General features: G+C 42.8%; 1 long non-coding RNA gene across 1 annotated transcript; it reads left to right on the forward strand.

Annotated features, from left to right (window-relative positions):
- The first annotated feature begins 337 nt into the window (after window positions 1-337).
- LOC128754735 (uncharacterized) lies at window positions 338-1,807 on the forward strand. Its single transcript, XR_008413967.1, has 3 exons — window positions 338-640; window positions 715-966; window positions 1,122-1,807. It is a non-coding gene; the product is annotated as an uncharacterized LOC128754735 (long non-coding RNA).
- Window positions 1,808-11,426: the final 9,619 nt, after the last annotated feature.

Consider the following 11,426-nt stretch of genomic DNA (forward strand, 5'->3'; position numbering starts at 1 on the left):
GTTATATGATTACGTAATTTTGTTTTTCCGCAGGTCGTATTTTTTCATATTGTACTAGGGTTATTTTCATACTACTCTGTTTATATTAATATCATATTAACTGCTATCCGAGGTCTTGCTTCTAGATTGTATTTACATTTGTATTGTTGTCAAAATTCTGTTTCAGCTCTCCCTCCTGGGTCTTGGCCTTTGTGGGAGACATCGACGCTGGTTTCCGCAGTACCTCTGGATCTACTATCCGGATCGTTCCCTATTGAAGACTCGACGTCGGCATCTGGGCAATCCGCACCTCCACAGCCACCGTCGCCGCCACCATCAGCACCGCCAGCAACCACAGACAACCCGCGGATAGCACCCCGGACACCAACGTCGACTTGCGCCGCATCACCCCCTGACCAAACCCTGCCTCTACCCCCTGCCCCCGAGCGCTCTGTCACAGCTACCCAAGACAGACCCCACGCTCCAGTGTCGCCGACCCTATTAGCGTTCCATGATGCAACGGCTGTAAAACAACAGCTTGAATTCAGAGTACGTACGCTTGAACGTCGTCTTCATCAGAGTGAAATACAGAGTCGTCGTCTAGCACGTCAAGCGCGTCAAGCACGTAAATACCGCCGTTCTGCGAGAAATATACGTGAAGGTAAGATTAACAACCATTTCAACGAGTAATCAGCAGGGATGCATATGTCTTAAATATTATGATAATCGTTACAGAATTCATCTTTAAGGACGTCACGAATAAAGCGCTGGTGTCTGAAGTTCTGAGACTCCTAAAACAACAAGGACCTGGTGGTAACAGACGTCGTGGACTGATCTGACTGAAGTTCGACCCCAGTAAGGTCCATTTGGATCCTCATTATTTAAAAGCAGTGATGGGTGATTACGGTTTGAGGTTGCTGTTGCACTGCGGGTGATTGTGTTTTGAGGTCGCTGTTGCATCGCGGGTGATTGTGTTTTGAGACTGTTGTTTTGTTTATGTCCACACGAACCAGGTCGTCGGGCCCCCCGGCCTCGACTGCTACCTAGTTCTCTATGCACCCGACCCCTATGACTCCCTCTGTGGGTGGTGGGTCCGCAGGAGGGACGGCCCATGTAAGCGGCAGAAGAAGGTGAAGGTGAAGGTTTTGTTTATTAAATGTTTTTTAATTATTATTTTATTGTTATTGTTATTATTGTTATTACGCTATGGCCAACCATGATGGTTTTCCTTCCGGTTCTGACCCTGAATCCACACACAACCAGGACACTACACCAAACCTCATTGACCAGAGTGCTTCACCAACACGTATGTTTCTGTCTCACTTGTTTGACAACGTGTCTGAGGAGGATGTAGTGCAGGTCTATGATCCGAGTATAAATGAAAACATGGAGTCAATTTTTTTCGGCGAGAGAGAGGATAACCGAATTTTAAATATGGTTCCTGCATCATCTCGTGAGGGTAGGGCTGATACCTCTTTAGACAATGGCGATCGGTTAGAAAGGTTTGTTGATAATCTGCAGACGACTGATTCAGGGACAACTGCTCTTGACCCTCTGGTAGATGTGTCTGACTCTAACTGTAGTGATGACAATGTTGATGATGACGGTGATTCGCTTCAGGAAGGATGTTGTATTAGAGGTACCGGTATTGAATCAGAAGTCATAGAGCCTTTTAACACCGATAGGATAAGAAGGGTGCTAACACGTCCTGCTGTACCGGACACTCCTGATTTAGCTACTTTCTACAGAGGTTGGATGCAACAGGTCAGGGAGTTGGCTGATGAAGCGCAGAGACTGGCAGATCGAGAGGATGTGGTTCAGCTTGAAGTGGTAGGTGAAGATGTTCAAGAACACGTTAATGTTGTGGTTGAAGGCGACGGTGGAAATATCTACCCTGCTTTTGAGGACCTCCTTAGCAACACAGTGCAATCTGACAGAGTCATCGCTATGGGTAAGAGAATTGAATTAACGGTCCAAATTGTACATATCCCTCGAGGAGGCGCGAAACGCAAGCTCGAGAAGACGCTGGACGCCAAAATTTTTGTTAAAAAATGACGACATCTCTATGTAGTTGGTGGTGATGGAACCAAGCAGCTTTGCGTCGCAATCAGCCTTTCTTGTCTCCTTAATCCTAACCGTGCGTATCAAGATTGTGTTGAGTTGGGGAGGGAATTATTAAACAAAGCTGGTTTAGATTCTCAAACACCTATCATATTCACAGATATACCCCTGTTTGAACGGATAGTGAGGCGTAAAATTGTTGTGTTTAATAAAACGACAGCAAACCAGCCATTAGCGCATTATGCCACCGGTTTTGCTGATGGTTCGGAGCCCTTATTCTTGTTTCTACTTCAGGGACACTATTACGGGGTGAAGAACCCTAAAGGTTTGTTAGGAACACGTTACTTTTGCGTCAGCTGTCATAAGGGGTATGAAGATAAATCAAAACACATATGCAAAGCTCACTGTAGCGTTTGTCACGATCCTGTTTGCCCTACAGAGGTCCCAGACCCGGTAACTTGTGACGACTGTCGCAGGGTTTGTCACAACCCAGCAAAGAGACAGGTGGCTAAGACTTGTCTTAATAGCCTATGGGGAAAGTTTTGTCAGAGAGTGAACATGTCTCAGGTTTCTGTAGTGTCAGACCCCAACGAGTTTTTCAGTTTCATGTTTTCAGGGAAATACGAGGTCAGCTACTTTAACGTGCTGGATGAGAAAAAAGTTGTGATCCAGTGGCGTTACAATGGTCTCTACCCTCCTGGTAAAAGCAGCAATGTTTTTATCGGAGCTTTTACCACTGCTTATGCTCGTCTGAAGTTGTACAGTTACATGGAGAAATTGCAGGAGAATGTTCTCTACGTTGACCCAGACAGCTTGATATATGTTGTGAAAGACGGCGAGACGCCTTTAAAATTAGGTAACTATCTCGGTGATCTGACTGATGAACTCGACGGGGATAGCATCAAGGACTTTGTTTCGGCGGGTCCTAGGTCGTAAGCTTATAGGAACAAAGGACAGAAGAAGGTTGTGATTAAAATTAAAGGTATCACGCAAACAAAAGAATCTTGTGAGCGGATAAACTTTGACTCCGTCTGTAGAGGGCTATTTGCAGAATTCACCTGATGGGGTGCTTGAGACCTGCCAACACAACATTGAGAGGGATAAAAAGAACATCGCAGTAAAAAACAGATCAGTTATTAAAAAACTCCGGGTCGTGTACGATAAGAGGCGATTATTTTCGGATGGGACAACCAAACCTTTCGGGTTCTGAGTTTTGGGTGGATGAGGGGTCATTATCGAAGAAATTAATTTCGATCCACATTTGAAAACACCATTTTCATGTCTAGTGGTGGGACCATCAGGGTCAGGAAAGACCCATTTTGTAAAATGTATACTTGAAAATTGTGTGAACTTGAAAAAAATGTAATGGATGATGTCAATGTAAATATTGTACGGATTTATACTTCTTTTCAACCTTTGTACAGTGAATTGCAAAAGATGAATAAAAATATCAAATTCATTGAAGGTTTACCTGAATCTTTTGAAAATGAAGATCTATTTCCTTCTGATAGAAAACATTTGATTATTCTTGACAATGTTATTTTTGAAACTTCTGAAAACCCTGAGGCATTTTTACACAGTAGAGACATCATAAAAATATGAGTGTTATAATGCTTACGCAAAACTTATTTCATCGTGGTAAATATAGTCGTACTATTAGTCTGAATATCAATTACTTTGTATTGTTTAAGAATCCTCGCGATAAAATGTAGATAAAAGTTGTTGCTCAACAGGTTTACCCGTCTCAAAGAGCTTTCTTTCTAGAAATCTTTGAAGATGTTACAGCTGGCGCTCACGGGTACTTAATTGTTGATCTAACACCCTCATGTCCAGAACGCTACAGACTAAGGACTGGGATACTTCCTCATCAACGTGGTTTTACTTAAGGAACTATAGCATGCTCCTTCAAAGAAACGTAAAGACATTTTGATGCATAGTTCTCGGGACTTTATTCAAGCTCTCGGTGAGATCGCCCTGAATGTTTTGAAGGGGACTGCACCATTGTCGCAGGCTCAGTTCAAAAAACTGAAAAAACAGAAGAAAAACATCAGACTCTTGGCTAATAAAAAAGTGTGCATGAAGCGTGAAGGATTCTTAAAAAGCTGTTGCCGTTGCTATCGGCAGCTGTTCCAATCATTGGAAATCTAATAGGACGACTTGTAAAGAAGTAAAACACGATGAAGACTGTCCAGAAAATGTATCTCGTCTTTCCTCAGCAAATTATCCAGTTATGACGTCCAACCACCGACATCCGTGAAACTGCCAAAGATGAATTGAATGAGAAGATGATGACCATTCTAAATGATTCTCAGTCTAACTCGTATGAGAAGATAAAAAAGTATAATGCTCGATTGCAGAGATATTTAACCTTTACTAAAGAGGATCAGAGAGACCAAAGGAGAGTAACTCTGACTTTACAATGAGATGGAGTCAGCGATCATCCCCACGACTCTGACAGTCGTGTCGAAAGTGTTCTAAAAACACCCACTGTAACAGATGACTTGGGTAAGGATATTCTAAATAGCCTTCCGTCAAAAGCTCGAAGAAATGCTGAATACATTATCCAGAGGATATCCAAAGACGGTGGTGGTTGGAATATGAATGGTGAATTTATGTATGAAGGAAGTGCTGTAAAAGGCTCTCATGTGATCGATATATTCAAGTACCTTTCCCTACCGTATAAGAAAACAAGTTCTTCGTTACCTGAGGGATGGTCCGAGTTTCTCGTCACATTATTAAAGCTAAAATGCCTCTCACACTGCTGTCCAATCCTGAATCGAGGGCTCAATATCAGAGACTTAAATTGAATTCTATCTTACGAAAGAAAAGTATAGCTGAGAGCTGGTCTCCCGACCCAAAGGACCCTAAAGTGACACCTCAACGACGCTTGACGCGTGTAGTGACCAAAGGGAAGAAATTGTCTCTAACACCTCGATGGGTTTCCTGAATAATTGTCTTGTACACAGTTATTGTCTTTTCATCAAAGAAATGTTTTATTGAATTACCATGAGATTACAGTTTTTTTTTAAATACACACACGCACAATAAGATTAGTCACACGTTACAATAGTCTTTAAAATACAGAAGAGAACAGTTTTGTTGTTTCCATGGACAGTGTGCACATCTTTTTAGACATTGTTGATGTCCTTTAACAAAGTTGTATAGCATGAGGTCGTTTTTTAAGTTATCGTCACTGTATAGACTTAATACTTCTCCGATAGACAGCCCTCTAGCACGATGACAGAGGTAGAAGACGCAATGATGACCACATACAAACGATAGAGGGTGCTGTAGTTGACCATTGTTGTACTTGATGACCTCTGAATGTTTCTTGAGGAACTTTAAAATATTTTCAGGGTAATGTGCAAAGTAGGGCCCCATTCCAAACGAGTCAAAGAAAGTTGTTCTCCCGTCTTCTTTGAGAGTTAAAGCCAGCCAGTGCACTTCTGGTTTATGTGCCGGATGTGTGTTGACGATGAAATATGCAGGCAGTCTGAGGGGTTGTGTCAATTGAGGCAACTTGTCCGACGGCCACACACCGTAAAATGTGTCGCCCATGAGACCTCTCAGCAGCCTCTGTAACTGGAGACTATCCATAACTTTTATAATAATAGTCCACCAGCACTTGTCTTTTTGCATCAATCTCCAGAATGGAATCATAACAAGCGTACACAATCAGTATTACGGTGTTTGGTGAAGCAACTCTGAATCTCATCTCCAGTCTTAAATTCCCTTTTGAGACAGCTGAGAGAGCGTCGTTGTCATCGGCTGGATTGAGATTAAATGCAAACAGCGAATATCCGCTGTTAAAACCTTCGCGGTCAATGCTTAGATACTTCAAATGTCTTCCTGTAGCTAGAATCATGTTATAAAACTCTTTGACCGCCATACCGTTGTTAAACTGAGGTTGAAAAGCTTTAGCGGGGATCTGTCGACCGTCCTGACAGAGGGCTAGATATTCATGTTGAACGGGCAGAGATCTTTCCTACCGGAAAATGCCTCATGACGCACCATCCCTAAAACCACGGATTTAGGTCTTGAACCCAGAAATAAACTCTCCTGGGTACATATTCTCGAGTTCTCTGGAATGGAGTATGTTTTTACGTTGACTCGTGAGAGGGGGTAGAGAGCATTTCCTTTTAACAAACCCGCTGCATGACGTATTCTCACAGCTGGCGAAACAGTGACTTTCTTCACAAACAGAGAGGTGCCAAGGATTTTCAGACGAAAGGTGGAGTTGCGAGGTCCGGTCAGGCAGAAGGCATCATTCGCCCTGGTGAGTTTAATTCTTAAATCGACCGAGTTTAATAACAGTCTCTCACAGAAAAATATGTCGCTGTGCAGAGGACTGAGAAGATGTACTTCTCTGGACCTGCTCGTGAACTCAGCCCGTTTATTAAGGCCTGCGTTGGGACCGTTTACAGTGATGATCGAGTCAACCGACCCAGGTGTGTCTTGGTAAAAAAGGCCGGCGCTAAACTGTGTTTTAAGAGTGTCGCCTGAAAAGTTGAGAAGTGTTTCGATCATAGCTCTGTACGGGTGAGTGGAACTGGACTGCGAAATCATCCGATCCCCCAGAACCACATCGCACTGGTCAAAGATTGTGTTTAGAGGATAATTGATGAGACCGACTGCTGCGTCGTTAGCCAGCGGTGTGCCATCGGCGTTAGTAATTCTTGCACGCACGAGTAGAAGGGTGTCGTTTAGGTCTAGATACTTTTCGCCGTCTCCTGGTATAAAAAACTCAATCGCTGATCGCGGCTACTGGAGCAATTTCAGTGTAAATTTTGTCCTCGATGGAAAGCCGTGTCATCGGCGGCGTGAATAAATCCAGTTCTGCCAATGTGCATTCAGCAGATTTCTGGTGTAGGAGTGCCATGTTACTGTATATAAGGTTTTTTAAAGTATATCAGAGCTCCCTCTGGACTTCCTCTTGGCCCGTTTGCTTCTGTCAACTGACTTCTTTCTTTTTTTGTTTGTACGTTTATTAGAGCTCTGTGTTACATGTCGTCCTGGAGGGCGTCTCTTTGTTCATCGCGATAAGACAGCTATACCTCCTGACCCTTCCTGTCTCTGTTGATCGCTCATTCCTCTCATGGTACAGGTGAACATATCTGTGGCTATGTTACCCACTGCTGATTTGAGATGGGGTTTCGCTATGGCGATACCTCTTTTCAACAAAGGTGATATAAACCGAAACATTTTTGAGAAGAGGGAACCGATGCCTCGTCCGTACATAACCGGGGCACCGTCAAAACCGGGTAGCTCTCCGCCCACCTGTTTTTCATAATATTGTACAACTCTGTGCGGGTCGTCTCTTAAGCCTGCATGAACCATTGTGTTTGTTTTTGACTTGGTCTGCAAAGGCTGGTTATCCCTTTGGTGTTGTTGTGATCAATGAATTTCCAGACGTCGATGCAAGGGCTATATAATATCGTCTCAAGTAACAGGTCTAAAGTGTAGAGTCAACACCACCTTTCCAAATGTAAAATTGACTGGTTTGTTAAGATCTGGTTTAATTTGTGTCTGAATATTTTCAATATGGTTCTTGGCAACCGGTAAATAGTAAGCAGGGTTAAAATGCTGTGTGATTATATCTGAGTAACTACCCTTGATTTCCACCGTTCTTAAAAGCGGTGCAATATGCATCCTCTACAAGCTGCGGTCTTACAACGTCAGTAGAGATGGTAAAACCCCACTTTTAAATCAACAGGATGGGGCGCTCTGAACTCGCAATAAATGATGCAATTAGCAGGATCTACACCTAACATGTAAGCCAAAGGCGAGTTAAAAAGCACTAGGTTCTGACTGTCTCCTTGAAGATCAATGTTTTGCCGTGCACGGTCAAACAGGAAGCGTATATTCTCATTGTTTTTTTTTTAAAGTTTGCTCCATCTCGGTTGTAATCTGATTAAGTGAGCTGTAATATCCAACCGTCTTTTTTCCTCTGAGCTGAGGCGCTGGCGTCAGGATCCGGAGCCCAAAGTCTCGCCATGGCTCTATGAAATTCATCTTTATGAAGCCGCGACGTGTTACCATCTGAATCTGATCCTCTCGGAGCAGCCGTGTTGGTGTTGGAGTCAGCTCCTCTATGGTTTGGTTTCCAGTAAAATGACGACGTATCCTCTGGAATATTATGCCACGTGTGAGGGTATGTAATCTCCGTCAAAGCAACCTCCCATTTTCCGTTTAAATCGATATGTTGTGCTAAATGCGGAAAGTACCAATTGAGTTGTCTTTAAAAACTTTTGCACTGGCGTTTGATGGTAAAGTCACATAGAAGCCCCATTCTTTGAGCCCTACATGATGATATGATGCCTGGTGTCAAGGAGGATCGTCTTATATATATTTTACATCTGAAGCTTTTACCCAGCTGTTGAATTTTTCAGGCCAGTTCTTCCACTGGACAAAGACTTGTCTCTCTCCTTTAACGGCGCGTTCCTTGAGAACGAGTTGTACTTTTTTTAATTCTTGATCATAAAATGACCCCTGGATGGGTTTGCCATCGAAATCTTTCAATTTATACACAGGCGGGTTGCGATGAATACATTCAGTTATTGTAAATATCTCATCTGTAAAACTCTGCTCGTACTTTTTGTCAAATACACCTCGTAGTTTTGATATCCTAACATGATCGCCCTCCATAAATTTGGCTTCTGCCGACCTTTTGACGGTCTAATGTAAAGATTGTCAAACACCAATCTAAAGAAATTTCGACAGGAGGCAAAATTTATTTACTTACTTCCATCGGTGTCATTTTTATACGACTGTGATAGCTGTGATTATAACTCTTTACTAGATCCTGTAAAACCTCGATGTAACGTTTGTGTAATGTAATGTTTTTAGCTGTAAAATATCTCCACATCAGATTTTTAAGAGTGCGGTTAAATCTCTTTACCACAGGGGCCTTAACGTCACTCGCTGTTGAAAAATTTCCATCAAAGCCCGGAAACTCTTCTTAAAAAAATTATTTACCGTCATCCGTCTGTAGCTTTGCAGGCGTCTCGCTCTCCTCCAGCACTGATTCGAACGCCTTCACTGTCTCAATCGCAGTCTTTCTTTTTAAAACACGTACATAGGCCTTTTTTGAAAATACATCGATAACGGTCAACAAGTAATTTTGATCGTCGTTATATCTAGCCAATGCCTGCATGTCTTCTGTTCATCACTTTTATGGACAGAATTTCTAGGCGTAGCCAGGGGTTGGAGGGGATCCGGTTCGGGAACCACAGAATTTCATCTCTGCTATTTGCGGACGATGTTGTTCTGCTGGCCTCATCAGACCGGGACCTTCAGCATGCACTGGGGGGGTTTGCAGCCGAGTGTGAAGCGGCCGGGATGAGGATCAGCACCTCCACGTCTGAGGCCATGGTTCTCGACCGGAATAAGGTGGTTTGCTTTCTCCGGGTCGGTGGAGAGTTCTTGCCCCAAGTGGTGGAATTTAAGTATCTCGGGGTCTTGTTCTCGAGTGAGGCAAAAGGGGAGCGTGAGATTGATAAACGGGTCGGTGCAGCGGCAGCAGTGATGCGGTCGCTGTATCGGACCGTCGTGGTGAAGAGGGAGCTGAGTCGCAAGAGGAAGCTCTCGATTTACCGATCGATCTACGTTCCCACCCTCACCTATGGTCACGAGCTTTGGGTAATGACCGAAAGGATGAGATCGCGGATACAACCGGCTGAAATGAGTTTCCTCCGCCCGGTGGCTGGGCGCACCCTTAGAGATAGGGTGAGGAGTTCGGTCATCCGGGAGGAGCTCGGGGTGGAGCCGCTGCTCCTCCACATCGAGAGGAACCAGTTGAGGTGGCTCGGGCATCTGATCCTGGACGCTTCCCTGGGGAGGTGTGTCCTACCGGGAGGCGAAGGCGATCCACCCCTCCATAGCTCCCGGGGTGAAGAGGATTGTAATAAACTCTTTTAATGATGTGTTTCACCGACATGTTAAACGAGAAATGAATGAGCTGAGATCCGAATATGCTTCTTAATGTTTTTTATTCAACAGGTTATGTCAGCATTCGAACGTAATGCTATACGAAGATATAAGATATAAAAAGATATTAAATATATATACATATATACACATAAAAAATATGTATATATATATATATATATATATATATATATATATATATATATATATATATATATATATATATATATATTCTTGCATTTCACAAAACAGGTACTTGTTTTACTGTCAGATCTGGCATCTTTTCCGTTTCTTCACAACTGTATCCAATGCATCCATTGCAGATTGGTTGGGTGATGTGAGCTTGACCTTTTCAATGACGGCAGTTGCTGGGCATCGAGGTGGCCTGGCTCGACTCTGCAGCTTGGTAGTGACAAGTGCTTTGCCAAGTTCTTCCAGGAAAAGCCGACGTATATACATATATATATATATATATTATATATATATATATATATATATATATATATATATATATATATATATATATATATATATATATATATATATATATATTTATACACACAGGGTGATATTTATACAGCTGTCCAAACCCCTCCCTTCGTTATTTTCCTTCCAGTTATAAAACAAGGTAGGATAGGGTTAATTATTCCCCTTCCTGTCATAAAACAAGCGGGGTGGTTACTATTTTAATTTCCTTTTGACATAAAAAAGGGAGAGGGGTATTATTTTAATTACTTTTTGATATAAAAAGGGGGAGGGGTTGTTATTTTAATTTCTTTTTTATATAAAAAAGGGGCGGGAGGGGTTTTATTACCTCCGGGGGACCATAAAGCAATACAGGTTTGACATTTTGGTGTATGCTTCTACTCTCTCACACCCTTATTTTACAAACCCAGGTCGGTTTCATTTGCCATTAAAAGAAAAGTGGAAATGGAACTTCAAAGTCTCCACGACCGAACAGCATCCGATTCCAAGAATGGAGGATATGATGTCAAGCCTGGCAGGGGGACAGAAGTTCACAAAACTCAATATGAGCCATGCATATCAGCAAATAGTCCTTGAAGAGGAATCAAGGAAGTTTGTGAGTGTCAGCACTCACAAAGGTCTTTTTACATATACACGTCTGCCTTTTGGAGTAAACTCCAGTCCTGCTATTTTCCAACGCACCATGGAGAATGTACTTCAAGGTATGGCAAATGTGGCAGTGTATTTAGAGGACATTATATTGAGAGGAAGAGATGACAGCATCTGCAAACACTCAACGAAGTGCTGCAGAGGTTGGAGGATAAAGGGCTGTGGTTGAAACGGAGCAAGCGTCAGTTCATGGAAAACAAAGTAACATTCTTGAGTAATCAAGTGGACAGGACAGGCCTGCATCCAATGTCAGCGAAGGTCAAAGCAGTCCAGGATGCTCTGGTACCATATCTGCCCCATTTTTCAATGTTCATCTTGTTCAATGC

Source organism: Synchiropus splendidus, chromosome 2 (assembly GCF_027744825.2).
Source record: "Synchiropus splendidus isolate RoL2022-P1 chromosome 2, RoL_Sspl_1.0, whole genome shotgun sequence".
Taxonomy (NCBI): domain Eukaryota; kingdom Metazoa; phylum Chordata; class Actinopteri; order Syngnathiformes; family Callionymidae; genus Synchiropus; species Synchiropus splendidus.